The 23,230-nt window shown below is 36.7% G+C and overlaps 1 pseudogene; it reads right to left on the reverse strand.

The window, feature by feature from the left end:
• Positions 1-269: 269 nt before the first annotated feature.
• Positions 270-21,234, reverse strand: LOC781649 (UDP-glucuronosyltransferase 2B4-like; annotated as a pseudogene).
• Positions 21,235-23,230: the final 1,996 nt, after the last annotated feature.

Raw genomic sequence — 23,230 nt, forward strand, 5'->3', positions numbered from 1 at the left:
GTTAAATTCAATCTTTCAGTATAGCTTTTGAATTAAAATAATAAATTTCAATATATACCCTATAGCTTTATCCTCACTGAAGATTTCACCAGTTTTATTCTTGGCACGACTTATTTCTAATTTGTAAACAGGTATAAAATCTCTTGAAAACAATTTTGACCTGAGATGCTAAATTGTGAATTGTTGTTTTGTCACAGGGGAAGCTCATCATAACTCTTTTGTGCTGGAATAAACTGGAGGAGTTCCATCTAGGGGCATAACGCCTTTAGCTACTCCCTTTCTTGCTTCTTTCCTGTTTTAGCAAACTTGTGGTAACAAAAGAAAAGCATTTTGTGGTGACAAATACAACAGTTGCCACACAGGCCAGCAGAAACCCAATCACATCCAGAGAGTGGTACTGGAACCAGGTGAGGTTGTGGGTGGCTGGCCTCAGGTGCTTGGCTCCTTTGGGGCACATGACAAACTCAATCCAGAAGACTGCTCGGTCCAGGGGCTTTATAGGCTGATTGCGTTGAATGGTGGATAACCACATAGCCTTCTCTTTGTAGCTAAAGGAAAAGCAAAGAAACATCAATTTATAAAATGACCTAGCTTGTGGGGCAATTGTTGTATTTGATATCACCAAATGTAGTGAAACAAATATACTCATGCAGGATTGTTAATGACTTCCTTCAATGCATTGAGCAGATCTCTTGATGACATTGTTTCCAAGTCCCCTCTGACAGCTGCTCCCTTGGCCTTCACTCAGGCAATGTTATCAGGTTGATCAGCAAACAAAGGAAGGCCCACCATAGGGATCCCATGGTAGATGGCCTCATAAATGCCATTGGTACCACCATGAGTTATAAAGGCTTTGGTTTTTGGATGACCTAAGATTGAGTGAATTTCAATAAAATTATTAATTTTAAGTCTTAGAAATAAACTGAGAAAAGTGCATTATAAGGTACCACCATGAGTTATAAAGGCTTTGGTTTTTGGGTGACCTAGAATTGAGTGGATTTCAGTAAAATTATTAATTAAAAGTCTTAAAAATAAAATGAGAAATGAGCATTATAAAGCAACTGAAATAAGCAGTGTCTTTTAGATAACATATGAAACTGTATTTAAATTGCTTCAGAACTCAGAATAAGAAATCCCTAAGTCTGCTGGAGAGGTAAGTGAAGACTTCATAAGGAGCGATGTCACTTGAACTTCACAAATGAATCCAAGATTGGTAGGTGAAAAATCTGAAAGGGAATTCTGGGTAAAAGAAAACATTTTTGCAACAAAAACAGGGAGGGCATGTCAGAAATATAATCTCTAAAACAATAATGAAGCCATTTAGTCTGATAGGAAGTGTGTCAAGGCAACAAGGAGGGTAAGTGGGAGTGGTGGTCGAACCAGAAGGAAAAGCTACAATTTATTATGAAATGTGTGACCACTTGATATAAAAGATATGGATGTTTTTTGATAGAAAATGGAGAGTCACAGGTAATAAAAAGAAGAACTCTTATTTCCAAGTATCGTTAAAAATATCCCTAAGGAGTGCTCAAAATTCTCCAAGGCAGGCTTCAGCAATACGTGAACCATGAAATTCCAGATGTTAAAACTGGTTTTAGAAAAGGCAGAAACCAGAGATCAAATTGCCAACATCCGCTGGATCATCGAAAAAGCAAGAGAGTTCCAGAAAAACATCTATTTCTGCTTTCTTGACTATGCCAAAGCCTTTGACTGTGTGGATCACAATAAACTGTAGAAAATTCTGAAAGAGATGGGAATACCAGACCACCTGACCTGCCTCTTGAGAAACCTGTATGCAGATCAGGAAGCAACAGTTAGAACTGGAGGAACAACAGACTGGTTCCAAATAGGAAGAGGAGTACATCAAGGCTGTATATTGTCACCCTGCTTATTTAACTTATATGTAGAGTACATCATGAGAAACGCTAGGCTAGATGAAGCACAAGCTGGAATCAAGATTGCTGGGAGAAATATCAATAACCTCAGATATGCAGATGACACCACCCTTATGGCAGAAAGTGAAGAAGAACTAAAGAGCCTGTTGATGAAAGTGAAAGTGGAGAGTGACAAAGTTGGCTTAAAGCTCAACATTCAGAAAGATAAGATCATTGCATCCGGTCCCATCAGTTCATGGCAAATAGATGGGGAAACAGTGGCAGATTTTATTTTTTTGGGCTCCAAAATCACTGCAGATGGTGACTGCAGCCATGAAATTAAAAGATGCTTACTCCTTGGAAGGAAAGCCTAGACAGCATATTAAAAAGCAGAGACATTACTTTGTCAACAAAGGTCCATCTAGTCAATACTATGGTTTTTCCAGTAGTCACGTATGGATGTGAGAGTTGGACTATAAGAAAGCTGAGCATAGAAGAATTGATTCTTTTGAACTGTGGTTTTGGAGAAGACGCTTTAGTGTCCTTTGGACAGTGAGGGGATCCAACCAGTCCATCCTAAAGATCAGTCCTGAGTGTTCATTGGAAGAACTGATGCTGAAGCTGAAACTCCAATACTTTGGCCACCTGATGTGATGAGCTGCTTCATTGGAAAAGACCCTGATGCTGGGAAAGATTGTGGGCAGGAGGAGAAGGGGAAGACAGAGGATGAGATGGTTTGACGGCATCACCAACTCAATGGACATGAGTTCGGGTAAATTCCAGGAGTTGGTGATGGACAGGGAGGCCTGGCGTGCTGCGGTTCATGGGGTGGCAGAGTCAGACACAACTGAACGACTGAACTGAACTGAACTGAACTGAAGGAGTGGAAAAGATAGGTGTAAGGGGAGAATTCATACACAGAACAGTGCACAGAGTTACTTAAAATTTCACAGTGAAAAGTAATTATACCCAAAGTAAACATATTTTGCTTCTGGATGTAAAGGATGTGACCATGTATAACACAATGCCTTTAAATTTTCTCATTTTTTTTTCCTCTGTGGCTAAAAATAGCAATGAAGGAGTAAAGTTGTCTTACTTAAACTCAAAGGAGTTTTTGAATAATAAATGTTGGATGTTTGTTTCTTATTGAAGTAGAATCACTCTGCTCAGGTGTTACTCATGTTTTCAATATTTTTCTGCCAAGTCTTACCAAGAAGGTCATTCTGGGATATCCACTTATACAGACGAGTATTGGGCCCTAGGGTATCTGGTTTCTTGCCATCATATCTCCATAGAACCTGTTAAGGTAAAGGAAATGCCTTATTCCATGAGTTAAACTTCAAAGTCATAGTGTTAAAATTTTAAGCAAATAAAATTTAAATGCCTCTGTATAACAGATAAGTAAATCAGAGCATGAGGCCTTAATTGATAATAACTACTAATATACTACTGAATAACAATACCCACATTTGATGTACTCATTTTCAGGTTCAATCTGAGATGGAATGCTATCATGACATGTCACATATGATGACATAGACAAATAGGTTTTCAATGACAAATTCAAATATTTAAGAAATTTTTGCATTTTGATCTTATTTCTAGGGCAGAAAGACTATGGCAAATTTTTAATATATCACATATTTTTGTTTTAGTTTGCATTCTAAATCTCATTTTAAGTTTATTCACCAATTTCTTTTTAACTGTTATAAGTGTTTACTTATATCCACATGTTAATATAACTTATTTTATTAGAATTTTGCAATTTTACTGCAGAGAAGAAAATGTATGCAATCAGCAACTTAAGAGAAATACTCTGCTTATTTATAGTTTATTAATAATAAGTTAATTAGGGCTGTCTAGGAAATATAATTTCATTTAGATTACAAATTGTTAAATACTACTTCCAAAAACAATGAACTGGAGTTTTTTTTTTTACATAAATCCAGATTATTGGAGAAGGAAATGGCAACCCACTCCAGTATTCTTGCCTGAAGAATCCCATGGACAGAGGAGCCTGGAGGATACAATCCATGAGATCAAAAGAGTCGGACACGACAGCAACTAAACCGCCACCACCAGATTATTAACAGTATTATCATACTAGGCTTGGAAATGTTTTACCTTTAGAAAAAAAGAGTCGGTTGGTAATTTGTAAGGGACAACAAGGCTGTTGAAAAAGTTTCATAATTGTGACACTAACGTTATTCAACTGACCCTGAATGCTTCAACAATGAAGCAGAAAGCACCGACAGTATTGATTAACTCGGTCTCTGGGTATAGTAGCAAAGTAAGGACCAGTTTTGTAATTCCAAGCAATTCTTATAAGCTAGATTATAATTTACTAGTGTTTAACTTCTATTTGCTCTGTGAATGTAAAGTAACTTTAGTTTTTCAGCAAAAAATTAGCCTAGGCAGTAAGAGAAGCCAACCTTTCTCTGAATAGCAACCTGGAAAGCACATTGATTAGGTCTGTTCCAAAACTTAGGGAATGTAAAAGGGACCAGGAATTCCTGGCAAGTACAAACTGCAAGAAGCACTCCAGACTTTTATAAATATTGCTAAACATTATTGAGAGGCCACATATACCATGAAAATTAAACTCCTGAGAACATCTGTATGTTTATTTTGTCTTCAGGAGTCCTTTGGGAAAACGGGCAAACGACAAGACAGAATTTGGTGATTTCTTTTCTTGTCCACACTACCATTACAATACCAAAATTCACACCCTATCTCTTACATATTTTCTTTGTGATTACAGTGTTAATCCAAATTTAAGGTCAGGAAGACATTCTATGTACTGTTCTACCATCTACCATATATATTTTGTTTTTTTAATATAAATCTGAGATAATTTGGAGATATCTTAATAGTTTGTCCTTCTTGCATAATATATCTGTAATCAGGTTTTTTACAGAATTTAATAGTTTCCTTAAGTACTCATCCACTATTAAGTTACTTTACGTACTTTTTGTGGAATCTGGGCAAGAGCTGATGCAATTACATTGACTTTTTCTTCTGTTATGTTACTGATTATTGACCCCAAAGTAAACACCACAATACCATTTTCTCCAGAGCTCTGAACAAACTCTTCCATTTCCTGTGAAAAAGAATTTACTCATCACAAATGAGCAACAACAGCATAGCAAACAGTATTGAAAAGTTTGCCAGGAAAAAAAAAAAAAAAAACTAAAGAGACAAAATCAGACAGTCTAGAAATTATTAGAGTAGTCACTGTTTTTTTTTTTTTTTTAATATCATGGTAAAATTAATACAACATAAAATTTTACCATCTTAATCATTCCTATGAATATGGTTCAGTAAAGTTAACTATATTCACATTGTGAACCAACCTCCAGAACTTTTTCATCTGGCAAAAATGGACATCTGTACCCATTAAGAAACTCCATTTTCATCTTTCCTCAGTTCCTGGGAACCATTATTCTACTCTATGTTTCAACAGATTAGATTAGATCCTTTTTTCAAGTTGGATTGTACAGTCTATCTTTTCACCTCTGGCTTAATTCACTTAGCATAAGATTCATTCATGTTGTGACATGTGTCAGAATTTTCCTTTAAAGATTAAGTAATACTCCATCTTTTTGTATCTACAATATTTTGTTTATTCTGTTTATGGATGCTTCAGTTTCTTCAGCCTCTTGGCTCTTATAAATACTGCTTTCATGAATATGGTGTGAAAATATCTCATTGCGATCCTCATTTCAATTCTTTTGTATATATAACCAGAAGAGGAATTGCCACATCATATGTATTGGTGCTAGGCTTCAACAGTATGTGAACTGAGAACTCCCAGGTGTACAGGCTGGGTTAGAAAAGGCAGAGGAACCACAGATCAAATTGCCAACATCTGTTGGATCATAGGAAAAGCAAAGGAATTCCAGTAAAACATCTACTTCTGCTTTACTGATCATGCTAAATCCTTTGACTGTGTGGATGACAACATACTGTGGAAAATTCTTAAAGAGATGGGAATACTGCCTTACCTGCATCCTGATAAACCTGTATGCAGGAGAAGAAGCAACAGTTAGAACTGGGCATGGAACAACGAACTGGTTCAAAATTGGGAAAAGACTAACTCAAGACTGTATCTAGTCACTCGGCTTATTTAAGTAATAGGCAGAGTATATCATGCGAAAGGCCAGGCTGGATGAAACATAAGCTGGAATCGATTGTTGGGAGAAATATCAACAAACTTAGATATGCAGATGATACCACCCTAATGGCAGAAAGTGAAGAGGAGCTAAAGAGCCTCTTGAGAGTGAAAGAGGAGAGTGAAATTGCTGGCTTAAATACAACATGGCAAATAGATGGGGAAACAATGGAAACAGTGAGAGACTTTATTTTGGGGGGCTCCAAAATCACTGTGAATAGTGACTGTAGCTATGAAATTAAAAGATGCTTGGAAGGAAAGCTGTGACCAACTTAGACAGTGTATTCAAAAGCCAAGACATCATTTTGCTGACAAAGTCCATACACTAAAAATATGGTTTTTCCAGTAGTCATGTATTGATGAAACAGTTGGACTATCAAGTTGAGTGAGTACCAAAGAAATGATTGTTTTGAACTGTGGTGCTGGAGAAGACTCTTGAGAGTCCCTGGGACAGCAAGGAGATCAAACTGGTCAATCCTAAAGGATATCAGTCCTGAATATTCATTAGAAGGACTAATGCTTTGGCCAATACTTTGGCCAACTGATGTGAAGAGTTGATTCATTGGAAATGACCCTGATTCTGGGAAAGATTGAGGGTAGGGGGGAAAAGGAATGACAGAGCATGAGCTGGTTGGATAACATCATTGACTCAATGGACATGAGTTTGAGCAAACTCCAGGAGATAGTGAAGGACAGGGAAGCCTGGCATGCTGCTGCTCCATGGGGTGACAGAGTCAAACACAATTGAGCAACTCAACAGAAACAGTGTGTATTGACAGGTTTTAAATTCAAAAGTGTGTATTATTCTTACCACATATATATAGTTAGTTTATAAAGTAATTTCCCTCCTGCCTTCTTGATTCTTGAACATGCTAACTTCACATCTTTGACTTTGGTCAGTTGTGTTTTTCAGTATTAAACACCAAAATTTTATTTTAGAAAATTTTGAGGAAACTCCATACTGTTTTTGAAAGTGAAAGTGTAGTTGCTCAGTCCTGTTTGACTCTTTGAGACCCCATGAACTGTAGCCTACCAGGCTCCTCTGTCCATAGAGTTCTCCAGGCAAGAATACTAGAGTGGTTTGCCATTTCCTTCTCCAGGGCATCTTCCCTACCCAGGGATCAAACCTGGTCTCCCTCAGTTTAGGCAGATTCTTTACCATCTGAGCCACCATGGAAGCCCCTACAGTTTTTAGTCATAGGTGTCTTTTTTAACAGATGACATCCCTGAGGTCCTTGGGAAGGAAATGGATGAGATGAGGTCAATTTCTTCTATTATGTGTTATGTGTATTTGTGCAAATGTGTGCAAACCAGTCCATTCTGAAGGAGATCAGCCCTGGGATTTCTTTGGAAGGAATGATGCTAAAGCTGAAACTCCAGTACTTTGGCCACCTCATGCGAAGAGTTGACTCATTGGAAAAGACTCTGATGCTGGGAGGGATTGGGGGCAGGAGGAGAAGGGGACGACAGAGGATGAGATGGCTGGATGGCATCACTGACTCGATGGACGTGAGTCTGAGTGAACTCCGGGAGTTGGTGATGGACAGGGAGGCCTGGCGTGCTGCAATTCATGGGGTCGCAAAGAGTCGGACACGACTGAGCAACTGATCTGTGCAAATGTGTTTGTGTATAAGTAGGAAATGAGATAGAGCCAATAAACAGTGGTGACAAGGAGATACTGTGAAGCAATATTATACTGAGACTCTTCATCAATTATGTTATTAATTACTAACAGATTTTTGGAAATCTACACTGCAGGGTTTAAATCACCTCTAATTCTTTATTGCTATAGATCTAATAAGTCATTTATTTATTTCAGACATTCTGGAGAATTATTTTAAATTTTAGTTTATTCATTATGATTTCATTTTCCTTACTATGAGCACTAAGAAAATTCCATGATTCAAATTTGTTTATGTCTGTCATTTTCTCATTTTCTTACATGAAACTTTGTCATAATTTTCCCAACTCTGCCTTGCTAAATTACTAATGACTGATATTGAAGAGTCTGGCTTGTAGTTTTAAAGTTCTATGAACCAGTCCTATGAATCTAATATATAACCCAGAGATATGTTTGAATAGCAAAGAGTCAGACACGATTTAGCAATTGAATAACAGCAATGCTTGAGCAGTCACATATTTGAGTTACCATATTACTGAGTTTGTTTATATATGACATCCTTTGTCCTGAACTAATATTGTATAATTGATGTCGGAGTAGGATGTGCTATGTGAGGGACCCTAACATCATCACTTCAGTCCCCCCAGGATCACAGTGGGAGAGGTACCCCATGGCCTTCTTCAGTAGAGGTCTGGTCACGTTTCGAGTCCACTTCAGACTAAATAAAGCTCCTCAGAAGTTCACTTCAGTCACTCAGTCATGTCCGACTGGTCCTAATAAATCTGTATTTTCCTGTAACTGTTTCTGAATTATTTTGTCTTATGATTCTTAACTCCATTTCATTTTTAAAAATTGTTACTATTCTACTATTAACAGATGAATTCCACATTTCTCAACATACTCCATTACAAAAAATGTAGATGAAAATTTTCCTGAATAGCTGATCCAATCCATGTACTCACCTTTTCTTATTTCTTCCTTCTGTTTTAAATTCACTATTCTTTTCTCTCGTGAGATAATGACTGAATTCCTCTATCACAGAATGTATACTTTCTGATCCTAATTATTGGTATCATTTTTTTTCAAAACTATTTTTTTTTTCAAAACTATTTTTAACAGAAAAAAGAAATGAAAAAAATGTTCAGACTTTAATATTGCAGACTACATATTGTGTAGCACATTTTTTCAGAATATAATTTCACCCTAATGATATCAGTCACAGTGATAAGACCACTAAACTTTCTTATGACTCACATAGTGCATCCAGGTAATGTATGCATTCTAGTGATCAGTTCAGTTCAGTTCAGTCGCTCAGTCGTGTCTGACTCTTCGCGACCCCATGAATCGCAGCATGCCAGGCCTCCCTGTCCATCACCAACTCCCTGTAGCAGGATTTAGATTTATTTGTCTTTAATATTTTGTCTCAATGACTTGCTACCCAATGGTGCTTCATCTATACTGTGAAAGATGCATCTGTTTGTTATTATTATAATATATTCACTTTTCACAAATTAATTACTGATATGTATTAGCTATTCTAATTTCCTGGTAATTTTTATGAAAATAATACAGACATGGCAAAAAATATGCAAAAGCACAGAAAATTAAAATAGGAAATAGATTTACTAAATTCTCTATCCAGGAAATCGTTAGTTTCAAATTCACATATTTTTAGAAAAAGTTGATATATATCTTATATAGAAAATTATATAATAATTTTAGAAGATTATATAGAAGATTTATTATAATATAGATTATACAATTTATACATTATGCATTAATAGAATGAAATATAAAATAACTTGGTCATTTCAACAGATGCACATGAACACAAAAAAAGCATTTGAAAAGATACAACATTCTTTCATGATAGAAACCCTCATTTTTTAGGTATAAAGGGAACATACCTCAATGCAATAAAGACTTTGTGTGTGTGTGTGTGTATATATATATATATATATATATATATATATATATATATGCACACAAACCCAAAGCTAATGTTATCCTCAACAATGAAAACTTGAAAGCTTTTTCTCTATGATCAGGAACAAGAAAAGGATGCCACTCTCACACTGATTCAACATAGTACTAGAAGTCCTAGTTACAGTAACTAGGCAAAACAAAGAGTAAAATGCTTCTTAATCAGAAAAGAGGGCTTCTCAGTGGTAAAGAATCTGCCTGCCAATGCAGTAGATGCAGGAAACACGGATTCAGTCCCTGAGTAGGGAAGATTCCCTGGAAGTGGAAATGGCAACCCACACCAGTACTCTTGCCTAGAAAATTCCATGAACAGAGAAGGCTGGTTGGCTAACAGTCCATAGGGTTGCAAAGGCAGACAAAACTGGGTATCGAAGCACACATGCATGCAAACAGAGAGGAAGAAGTAAAATTGTCATTTTTTGCAGATGGCATAGATTTTTGCACAGAAAAGATAGATTTAACCACAAAATTGATCTAATCAGTAAATTCAGTAAAGTTGCAGGATGTAAAATCAGCATAGAGAAATCAGTTACATTTGTATGTACTATTAATGGAAAAGCTACCCCATTTACAATAGGACCAAAAACAAGAAAATAACTAGAAATATAACCAGTAAAGTATAAGATCTTTGCAGTGATAACTCCAAGATTTTGTTGAAAGAAATAGAAGAAAACATAAGTAAATGGAAAGACATCCTATGTTCATGGATCAGGATATTTATATTGTTAAAATATCCATGCTACCCAAAGCCAAAGGCATCACACCTCCAAATGTCAAATTATAGTACAAAATTGAAGTTGCTCAGTCCTGTCTGACTCTTTGTGACCCCATAGCCTGCCAGGTTCTTGCATCCATGGGATTTTCCAGGCAAGAATACTGGAGTGGCTTGCCATTTCCTTCTCCAGGGAATCTTTCCAACCCAGGGATTGAACCCAGGTCTCCAGCACTGAAGGCAGATTCTTCACCAGCTGAACCACACGGGAAGCCCATCTACTTTGCTAAAGTACAAGGTGATAGCATTTAAAGCAATATGGTACTGGCCTATAAATGCACACATACCAATGAAGCATAATACAGGGTCTAGAAAAAAATCCCTGCATATATAGCCAACCAAAATTCAACAAAAGAGCCAAGAATACCCAACAGGGAAAGAATAATCACTTCTTTTACTTTTGAAAAACTTGAATAAACATAGGCAAAAAAATGAAATGAGACCCCTATCTTACACCCTCAAAATATTACCTCAGATTTATCAAAGACTTAAGCATAACACCAGATACCATAATACTTTTAAAGAAAATGTAGAGATGATCTTCCTTAACAGTAGTCTTGAAAGTGATTGTTTTTGAATATGACATAAAAAAAATCAACAAGTGGGACTGCATCAAACTTAAAAGCTTCTGCACAACAAAAGAAACAATCAACAAAATGAAAACACAAAGTACAGAATGGGAGAAAAATTTCACAATTACACACTGAGTGAGGAACTAAGGTCCAAAATATATATAGCACTCACAAAATACAATAGCAACAAAAACATCAATTAAAGAATAGGCAGATAAACAAAAGAGACATTTTTCAAAGAAGACATCCAAATGGTCACCAGTTATCAATATCAATATCAATAATTATCAGGGAAATGCAATTCAAAATTAGAAAATCCACCACCAAGAAAAGTGTTGGTGAGAATGTGAATAAAAGTGAATGTTTTTACACTGGCAATCGGAATGTAAATTGGTTCCATCTTTATCAAAAACAAAATGAAATTTCCTCAAAAGATTAAAAATACATCTACTGTATGAGCCAGCAGTTCTACTTCTGCGTATATAACCAAAGGAAATAAAAATAAGGTAGATGAAATACATGCACTCCCATGTTTAGTGCAACAATATTCACAATAATCAAGGGAACAACTTAAGTGCCCATCAATGGATGAATCCATAAAAATGATGTGATAAATATACACACAAACACACGCATGAATACACACACTCAGAATGTAATGTTATTCACCAGTGAGAAAGAAGGAAATCCTGCCATTTTTGACAACCTGGATAAACATAAAGGACATTATGTTAAAATTTGTGCTTTCATTCTAATCTTTATTCTACTTCTATCATTGAATATGCATTATATATATATATATATAATTGTAATTCCAGCTTATATTGTTTTATCCTAGAAGAAAATTGTGCTCTTATTATATTTATTATTTTCCAACTAAACCTCATAGCTGACAGTGTAATTAAGCATTCTTTAATGAAATCATTGTAGTGGTATGATGTGAGCATTTATAAATTATTTAAACATTGCTTTATTTCTATTATTTCCAGTATTGACATTTTTGAATTATTGCCTGACATATTGTGTTAAGACATCTTGATTATTTTTTTCTGTATAGTTTCATAGAAGTATATTATGAAGCAAAATCTATAAGCATTTTTATGACTCGATGCATTTTGTCAAATATCCTAATTCTTTAAAAAGGGCAGAAATTTTCTTAGAATCCAATAATTACTGGAAAAGTTAATGGTGTGAATAAGCAGTTTCCTTATGCAATGAAGTCCTCACAGTCATTGAGTTGGAATTAAATCTTGTTTCTTTAGCTTGAAAATAATAGCAAATATTGCTAATTTATCATGATCATACTACTATTAATGTTTCCCTTCATTCTTCTTCCTCTTCTCCTAACCTCCCCTCCTACTAAAATTATCACTTTCCTGAAATGAAAAAATTGAAATTTCAAAAATAGGGTTAGATAGCACAGAACTTTCACTATCTATGTCAGCCTTTGGACTCTGGGAAGATTACTATAGGTAATCCAAGCAATTTGCAATCAAAACAGATATTACACACTGCTATACCTAAAATGGATAACCAGCAAGGACCTAAATGATAACATAGCAAACTCTGTTCAATGTTATGTGGGAGCCTAGATGGGAAGGGAGTTTGTGGAAAAATGGAGACATGTATGTGCATGGCTGAGTCCCTTTGCTGTCCACCTGAAGCTATCACAACATTGTTAATCAGCTACATTCCAATAAAATTGGAATCAATTTAAAAAACAGAGAGAATAAAACAGATATTGAATTTTACCCTTGAAAAAGATATCAGTTTCATTTTGCCATCAATAAAGAGTAGACAAAATGATCTATTAAGGGATCACAAGACTTCCTTGGTGACCCAGTGGTTAAGAATCCTCCTGGCAATGCAGGGAATGTGTTTGATCCCTGGTTTGGAAAGATCTCACACGCCTCAGGGCATCCCCAGGGGCAACTAAACACGAGCACCACACCACTGAGCCTGCAAGTCTAGAGCCTGCAAGCCACCTCAGTGAGAAGCCCATGCTCTGCAACTAGAGAAAGCCAGCACAGCAATGAAGACCTAGGACAGACAAAAATTAATTAATTTTTAAAAAGAGACCACAAACAGTTGGCTAAAGATGACTTTCTATTTATGTCTTAAGTCAACTTAAAACGGACTAGATTTTTTGCTTTCTTTCATAAGGAATATTACTTTATACATAGAATTCCTTATATTTTGAAACTACAGATGGTTTTAGATTCAATTGGTAGAAATTGTGGACTCTCTTTTTTTTTTAATCTGTACAGTCTTTATGGTTCTTATATATGCAGGGTAGATTTTCTCTGTGCTCATTCTGTTAATCATCTATGATGTTGAGACCTGCATTCCTTAAGGGAACGTTTACTGAGGTTTTCTATAGGGTTCTGGAGAAAACTCTTGAGAGTCCCTTGGACTGCAAGGAGATCAAGCCAGTCAATCCTGAAGGCAATCAACCCTGACTATTCTTTGGAAGGACTGATGCTGAAGCTGAAACTCCAATACTTTGGTCACCTGATGTGAAGAGCCACATTAGAAAAGACCCTGATGCTGGGAAAGATTGAATGCAGGAGGAGAAGGGGATGACAGAGGATGACATGGTTGGATGGCATCACCTACTCAATGGCATGAGTTTGAGGAAACTCCAGGAGATGGTAAAAGACAGGTAAGCTTGGTGTGCTGCAGTCTGTGGGGTAGCAAAGAGTCAGACATGACTGAACAATTGAAAAAGAGGATCAGTGTAGGCAGAAAACATCTGTTCTCTTATAATAGATAGAGTTATCTCTTTTATGCTATAAGATGTAAACCGCTGGGATTTCAAATGAAGAATGGTTTAAATGCTGATGTGAAAGCAAGTAAGGTTTGGATTTGGCTGCAAATTACTAAGGCAACATTTATATTGTTGAAGAAGATTTTTCATTTTATCTAGAGCACTGGTAAGAAGCCTCAATCCTTACAAAATTGTTTTTTACATTTCATCTTGCTCATCTGATTGCCAAAAACTTAAATTTCTTTTTTTTAAATATATTTTATTTTATTTTACTTTATTTTAAATTTAAATTTATTTATTTTAATTAGAGGTTTATTACTTTACAATATTGTATTGGTTTTGCCATACATCAACATGAATCTGCCACGGGTGTACACGTGTTCCCAATCCTGAATCCCCCTCCCACATCCTTCCCCATACCATCCTTCTGGGTCATCCCAGTGCACCAGCCCCAAGCATCCTGTATCCTTCATCAAACCTGGACTCACGATTCATTTCTTATATGATATTATACATGTTTCAATGCCATTCTCCCAAATCATCCCCCGCCTCCCTCTCCCACTGAGTCCAAAAGACTGTTCTACACATCTGTGTCTCTTTTGCTGTCTTGCATACAGGGTTATTGTTACCATCTTTCTAAATTCCATATATATGTGTTAGTATACTGTATTGGTGTTTTTCTTTCTGGTTTACTTCACTCTGTATAATCGGCTCCAGTTTCATCCAACTCATCAGAACTGATTCAAATGTATTCTTTTTAATGGCTGAGTAATACTCCATTGTGTATATGTACCACAGCTTTCTTATCCATTCATCTGCTGATGGACATCTAGATTGCTTCCATGACCTGGCTATTATAAACAGTGCTGAGATGAACATTGGGGTACACGTGTCTCTTTCAATTATGGTTTCCTCAGTGTGTATGCCCAGCAGTGGGATTGCTGTGTTATACGGCAGTTCTATTTCCAGTTTTTTAAGATAATACAGAGAACTCCACAAGCTGTCAGAATACAGAAAGGCCACCCCAAACTCAGAGATATAAACAAGATGAAGAGACAGAGGAATACCCAGCAGGTAAAGGAACAGGATAAATGCCCACCAAACAAAAGAGGAAGAGACAGGGAATCTACCTGATAAAGAACTCTGAATAATGATAGTGAAAATGATCCAAAATCTTGAAATCAAAATGGAATGACAGATAAATAGCCTGGAGACAAGGATTGAGAAAATGCAAGAAAGGTTTAACAAGGACCTAGAAGAAATAAAAAAGAGTGAATATATAATGAATAATGCAATAAATGAGATAAAAAACACGCTGGAGGCAACAAATAGAAGAATAATGGAGGCAGAAGATAGGATTAGTGAAGTAGAAGATAAATGGTAGAAATAAATGAATCAGAGAGGAAAAAAGAAAAACAAATTAAAAGAAATGAGGACAATCTCAGAGACCTCCAGGACAATATTAAACGCTCCAACATTTGAATCATAGGAGTCCCAGAAGAAGAAGACAAAAAGAAAGACCATGAGAAAATACTTGAGGAGATAATAGTTGAAAACTTCCCCAAAATGGGGAAGGGAATAATTACCCAAGTCCAAGAAACCCAGAGAGTCCCAAACAGGATAAACCCAAGGCGAAACACCCCAAGACACATATTAATCAAGTTAACAATGATGAAACACAAAGAACAAATATTAAAAGCAGCAAGGAAAAACAACAAATAACACACAAAGGGATTCCCATAAGGGATAACAGCTGATCTTTCAATAGAAACTCTTCAGGCCAGAAGGGAATGGCAAGACACACTTAAAGTGATGAAAGAAAATAACCTACAGCCCAGATTACTGTACCCAGCAAGGATCTCATTCAAATATGAAGGAGAAATCAAAAGCTTTACAGACAAGCAAAAGCTGAGAGAATTCAGCACCACCAAACCAGCTCTCCAACAAATGCTAAAGGATATTCTCTATACAGGAGACACAAAAACGGTGCAAACTTAAATTTCTTAATACTAAAAAAAGTTTAAATGTCAATTAAGCTTTATTTAAGTAAATTTTGTTGAATTTATTAAATTATTTTTATTACCTTTTTAGTTAAGTTAACTTTTAAAATTTGCTTTTAAAAGATTCCATGGGATGTCTATTCCCTGACAGTTTGCTGGATAATATAATCTTGATGATTAGGAAAATAATTTCAATTTCAATTAAAAATTAGATCTATGTGGCTGACACACATTGGGTTATTGACAGTATGTGATAGTAACAAATTAAAGAAAATAATATTTCTTCTGGATCACTGAGTATGAGCCAGTGACATTTTGGATAATTCACATGTATTAACACATTTTTCCCTCAAGTACAATATGAGGTTGGTGCTATTATTATAAAATAGTGTGGTTATATCTCTATGGACATTTTTGTCTGGTTTTCCATCACTGCCTATATCTTGCAACAACCTGCTAAATGATGTCCCTTTCCACTCTTGCCACTTTACAATCCAACAAGGTAACTATATCCTGTGATTTTATTTTTAATGTGACCATCTCTCCCTTTTCTTTACCCTTTTAATTTTCTCCTTTATGTCCTACTAGATGTGCCAAACTCCTTATAATTATATGTCTGCAACTTAAATCTCCAGCATTTTCTGCCTCTTTACTCAGCCTCTTCCTGTTTAGACTGAACTTGGACTTCTTGGTAACTGTCATGACTATGCTTTTCTTTTGTATCTTCCTATACCTTCAGTTCAGTTTAGTTAGGTAGCATTCAGTTGCTCAGTCATGTTTATTTCTTTGAAACCCCATGGACTGTAGCACACCAGGCCTCCCAGTATATTACCAACTCCCAGAGTTTACTCAAACTCATGTCCATTGAGTTGATGATGCCATCCAACCATCTTATCCTCTGTCATCTCCTTCTCCTCCCACTTTCAATCTTTCCCAGCACCAGGGTCTTTTCAAATGAGTCAGTTCTTCGCATCAGGTGGACAAAATATTGGGATTTCAGCTTTAGCTTCAGCTTATGTCCTTCCAATGTATATTCAGGGCTGATTTCCTTTAGGATGGACCGGTTGGACCTCCTTTAGATCCAAGGGACTCTCAAGAGCCTGCTCCAACACCACAGTTCAAAAGCATGAATTATTTGGTGCTCAGCTTTCAATAGAGTCCAACTCTCACATCCATACATGGCTACTGGAAAAACCATAGCTTTGACTAGATGGATCTTTATAGGCAAAGAAATGTCTCTTGTTTTTAATATGCTACTTAGATTGGTCATAACTTTTCTTCCAAGGAGTAAGCATCTTTTAATTTCATGGATGCAGTCACCATCTGCAGTGATTTTGGAGCCCAGAAAAATAAAGTCAGCCACTGTTTCCCCATCTATTTGCCATGAAGTGATGGGACCGGATGCCATGATCTTAGTTTTCTGAATGGTGAGCTTTAAGCCAACATTTTCACTCTCCTCTTTCACTTTTATCAAGAGGCTTTTTAGTTCTTCTTCACTTTCTGCCATACGGGTGGTGTCATCTGCATATCTGAGGTTATTGATAGTTCTCCAGGCAATCTTGATTCCATGGAACCAGTCTGTCATTCCATGTCCAGTTCTAACCGTTCCATGTTCAGTTCTTGACCTGCATATAGATTTCTTAGGCGGCAGGTCAGGTGGTCTGGTATTCCCATATTTTTAAGAATTTTCCACACTTTATTGTGATTCACACAGTCAAAGGCTTTGTCCTAGTCAATAAAGCAGAAATAGATTCTTTTCTGGAACCCTCTTGCTTTTTTAATAATCCAACTGAAGTTAGAAATTTGATCTCTGTTTCCTCTGCCTTTTCTAAATTCAGTTTGACATCTGGAAGTTCTTGGTTCACGTACTGTTGAAGCCTGGCTTGGAGAATTTTGAGCATTATTTTACTAGCGTGTGAGATGAGTGTAATTGTGCGGTAGTTTGAACATTCTTTGGCATTGCCTTTCTTTGGGATTGGAATTAAAACTGACCTTTTCCAGTCCTGTGGCCACTGCTGAGTTTTCCAAATTTGCTGACATATTGAGGACAGCACTTTCACAGCATCATCTTTTAGGATTTGAAATAGCTCAACTGGAATTCCATCACCTCCACTAGCTTCGTTCGTAGTGATGCTTCCTAAGGCCCATTTGACTTCACATTCCAGGATATTTGGCTCTAGTTGAGTGATCATACCATCATGATTATCTGGGTCATGCAGATCTTTTTTGTATAGTTCTGTTGTCTATACTTGCCACCTTTTCTTAATATCTTCTGCTTCTGTTAGGTCTATACCATTTCTGTCCTTTATTGAGCCCATCTTTGCATGAAATGTTCCTTTGGTATCTCTAATTTTCTTGAAGAGATCTCTAGTCTTTCCCATTCTATTGTTTTCCTCTTTCTTTGCATTGATTGCTGAGGAAGGCTTTCTTATCTCTCCTTGCTATTCTTTGGAACTCTGCATTCAAGTGGATATATCTTTTCTTTTCTCCTTTGCTTTTCACTTCTCTTCTTTTCACAGCTATTTGTAAGGCCTCCTCAGACAGTCATTTTGCTTTTTTTCAATTCTTTTTCTTGGGGATGGTCTTGATCCCTGTCTCCTGTACAATGTTGAACCTCCAATCATAGTTTTTTAGTCACTCTGTCTATCAGATCTAATCCCTTGAATCTATTTCTCGCTTCCACTTTATAATCGTAAGGGATTAAATTTAGGTCATACCTGGCTTAGTGGTTTTCCCTACTTTCTTCAATTTAAGTCTGAATTTGGCAATAAGGAGTTCATGATCTGAGCCATAGTCAGCTCCTGGTCTTGTTTTTGCTGACTATATAGAGCTTCTTCATCTTTGGCTACAAAGAATATATTCAGTCTGATTTTGGTGTTGACCATCTGGTGATGTCCATGTGTAGAGTCTTCTCTTGTGTTGTTGGAAGAGTGTGTTTGCTATGACCAATGAGTTCTCTTTGCCCTGCTTCATTCTGTACTCCAAGGCCAAATCTGCCTGTTGCTCCAGGTGTTTCTTGACTTCCTACTTTTGCATTCCAGTCCCGTATAATGAAAAGGACATCTTTTGTGGTTGTTAATTCTAAAAGGTTTTGTAGGTCTTCATAGAACCATTCAACTTCAGCTTCTTCAGCATTACTGGTCGGGGTATAGATTTGAATTACCGTGATATTGAATGGTTTGCCTTGGAAACGAACAGAGATCATTCTTTTGTTTATGAGGTTGCATCTTAATATCGCGTTTCAGACTCTTTTGTTGACCAATATAGCCAATCTATTTCTTTTAAGGGATTCTTGCCCAAGTAGTGGATATAATGGTAACATCAGTTAAATTCACCCATTCCAAACCATTTAACTTCATTGATTCCTAAAATGTCAATATTCCTTACCTTCAATTATTCCTGAGCATCCTTTAGATTTCACCATAATTATCAATGCCTCCAAAGTATTTTATATGATTCCTGCTGGATGTTTCTTTGGCATTTTCATCTTTCCTTATAGTAACACATTTTATTACTTGATTTCATTCTGTCTTTCTAGATAGAGTGTCTGGTGGCAGAAACTGTGTCCACACCTTTCCTCTGCATGTTAGCACTTATTTCCGGACTATGCTTGTCCCTTTGTAATTATTTTTTAATGAATATTTTATCTCTATTATTTTGAATTATCAAGGCCTTAATTTAACTGACATATTTTCACAGTCTCTCAGGTATCCCACTTTATTTTGCAATGATAATGAAACTCAGGTATTGTGTTGGTATGGAAATATATCAATTTCTAACTGGAAGGTCACTTTATCCAGCTTCCCTTATATGATTTACTATGATCAAAATTCTAGGATTTTTAAGATTATTCTTACTGAAAGTAAAAAGTTAACAAAGCACAACAAAGAGGAGTAGGTGACCTTAGGTAGGGGTTTGGCAGGTTTGCAGTGGAGGCCTCTAACAAATTCAAAATTTGGCAGCACTGGGCGAGGAAATTCAAAATCCCAATAGGTTTGAATCAGCCACATATCAGCTTTTCCAATTGTCTCTAAAAATGTAGTGGGTCTACCTTAAAGGAAAAGCAAAAACAAAAGTAACAACAAATACTAGATCAAATGAGAATATTGCCATATGAATATATTAGATAATATGGGGAAAGAAATTTGAAATAATGTAGAAAAAGTTGTTTGAAAGTGTATGTTCTTTGATAAAACAAATATATATCTATATATATATATGTGTGTGTATGTGTGTGTGTATACATATAATATGATATGATATAATGAAATATGATCAGGAAACTTTTATGCATATAATGAATAATATATGGAAACTGAGCTACACAAGTAAAAACAATTTCTAAATGCTACCTAGATACTCACACTACAAATGTGTTTGTAATACCTTAATCTACTTGTCTTCATTTATCAAGATATTTTATGAGGTTTCCAGTGACGTTTTTAAGTTGAAAGATGAAGTTTCATGAGTTACGTATATAATTGTTTGGAGATATCCTAAGTGCCTCAATTTGTGGTTTACAATTTCCTGGAGTGTCCTGTACTAGTAAGGGGCCACAAGGTTCTACGTTACCCTATGATTTAAGTGTTTCCATAATATTTATGGGATTGATGGGTCATTTTGTATTTTCATTCCCTCATTTCCTTGTAAGAGACAAATCCTGTGGCTTTATGTTTATGTGGTCACCTTCGAAGGCACTTGGAAAATTAGGACTTCATGCTACCAACCAAAAAGACGACTTACCTAGTACTTCACTGTAAAACTCATTCCATGTCTTCTCATCAAATATTTGGAACCAGAAGTTAAAATAAAGTACATATATCATATTTTTGACCCTTTCCATGAATGTCATGTGATCACTTAATGCTGAAAATATAACAGGCACATAGGATGGTGGGAATGAAAGTTTTCCACTATATTTTTCAAACAAATAGCCAGGCAAAAAACGGAGACTGTACACTAAAGGTATTCTAAGTATCTCAGTTAGCAGCTCACCACAGGGTCCAGCAGCATCTGCAAAAAGGACATCAAACCTTGATTCCTGTAGTTTTGTCATAAGTTTCTTTTTTGAAACAACTTCTTTACACATTTTCATAAGCATTCCAGAAAATTCCCAAAGTAAACTTTTCAATTCTCTCAATGATGAAACATTTTTCCAAAACGAATTTTTTTGCCATATAAGTCCATTTCTCAATCAAATTCTTGACAGCATTCTCAAAATCATCTTTAGTTAAAGATACATGGAAAATCTCAAACTTAAAAGCAGATGGTTTGTTGGCATCAGTAATAGTGGAAGCTGAAGATATTAGAACAGTCACCTCATGACCCCTCATGACTAGTTCATCCAGAACTGCCTTCATATTCATCCAATGCCTAAATTCCACTGGCCACACCAGCACCTTTCCACAAGTCCCAGAGCTAAAATAGCAAGTCAGCAGTAGTAGCAGCAGAAGTGAGAGCGATTTCATAGACATCTTGCTCATATGCAGTATTTAAAAATTACTCTATCATTTTGGTATTGCTCATGCTTTTATCCAAGGAGAAATCAATCAGGAAGTTAAAAGTTAACTCCTACACTTCAAATAACTAAATTTTATGAGTAGTCAGCAGCTGTGGAAATCAATTGAAAGGTCAAAGTGTAGAACATTTCATGATAATAAAGTGTTTAATATTGTTTTGTCAGTATTATCACTGATATAAAAGTCAATGATTTTGCACATGCAAGTCAACTATGTTATTAACATGTAAGAGAGAAATGTATAGACTACTGTAATAACAATAGCATGTGAGTGGATCTTATGTTTGCAGTCTCCTTGACACTGAAGTAGATAAGATGACATCCATAAGTTGGAAGGTTAGGAGTTCCAAACACCTGTACCCCCCACAAAAACAATAAATGAACAAGTAGAAACCAATTTAAATTACACTGGATAAGTTCTGCACTACAACAAAAATGGAGCAGAAACCTTTGCAGAATGCAAAAACAGGATGGCCATGTAGCAAAGCATGGGAAAGCTTTTTAACTAGATCACCATCTCTTCTAGTTCAGAGTAGCTTGACACCAGCAAGGATTCTGTCAATGGAATTTCATCCCATGGGGAAAAGGAAAACAGAATTCCAGCAAGTCTCACCATCATAGACATTTGCAGTCTTTGCTACTGAGGACTTACAGTCTTTACCAGCACTGATTCCAGCTGACAGAGCTGTCCAGAGTCTTTACTACTGTGTCTTCCTATTTTGACAAGTCGCTGTGGGGAATACCTGACCTTCGGGACCTATCACCTCCATACCCACCCTACCTTCCTTGATTGTGACCACAGTGCCCTACATGTATGGGATGAGAGCTGCTGCTGCCTGCTTTGCCCCCAGCTTCTACCTTAGTGCTTGGTCTTGCCATAACAAAGTCATGCTGCTATTGCTGAACCTGACTCTATATTCCTAGTTACAAAGCTACAACTGGGAGTTGTAGCTTTGACTGGTTATTACTTAGGCTGAGCTGCTGCTGTTCTACAACTTATTCCTGGGTCCTAAATCTCAGCTTCACTTTAGCACTGTTTGGGCCACAGTGCTCCTACACTTTACCTCACTCTGTGTGCCAAGTCAGTGCTTTGACCCACCACAACTGGGAACACACCACTGCTGCTCTACAGTCCACTTCATGGGTCCTGACATGTGGCTTTAATAGGCCATCAATGGGACCATGATACTACTCTGTGACTTCTCCTGAGGCCAGAGTTGGAATTTTGACTCATCATTCCACGGCTGTACTGCTATATGTCACTGCACTCCTAGTCCTAAGCTACTGCAGAATTCTGTCATATCAGGGCTTGCACCACCGCTGCATTCTCCCTACTCCCAGTGTTGCTGAAGCAAACAACAAACATAGACCCCAGTTCCATGGGAGAATTATATATGCTTGTACCCTTGAGACTGTTACTGCTGCCCCAGCCAATACAGTTGTACCTCAGGGACAAAGTGATACAGTTGTTCCACATCAGCCTGACCTAAGGTCTTTGGCTCCACTGCCTTTCTGAGTGCCAATTTGTATCTTCTCAGCTACAGTTAACTTCCATGGGCCAAAGAGGAGAACAGTAGGACCTCAGAAGCCTTTATTGCCAAGCACTTCAATGGCCCTAGCCAACACTACCACTACCTGTGGGAACTCTCTAGCTTTGGTCACAGAAGACCCATGCAGTCTGCACAGATGTTGATCTATGCTGATGGAGATGCAGAGAAATTATGCAGTCATGCACTCCTGAGAACAAAGATATTACATCCCACTCACCTAGCACCCTCACAGCCAATTTGAGGTGAAAATCTTCCCCCCCAAAAAGTTGAGTTCAGAAAGGCTGGAGAAGGTGACAATTACCTCTAATACAAAGACATCATCAAAAGCAATGAGAAAAGTGGAAAAACAAAGAAAATTAACATCACCAAAGTGACAATTTGCTAGTAATAGACCTCAAAGAA

The sequence above is a fragment of the Bos taurus genome, chromosome 6, assembly GCF_002263795.3.
Source record: "Bos taurus isolate L1 Dominette 01449 registration number 42190680 breed Hereford chromosome 6, ARS-UCD2.0, whole genome shotgun sequence".
NCBI lineage: Eukaryota > Metazoa > Chordata > Mammalia > Artiodactyla > Bovidae > Bos > Bos taurus.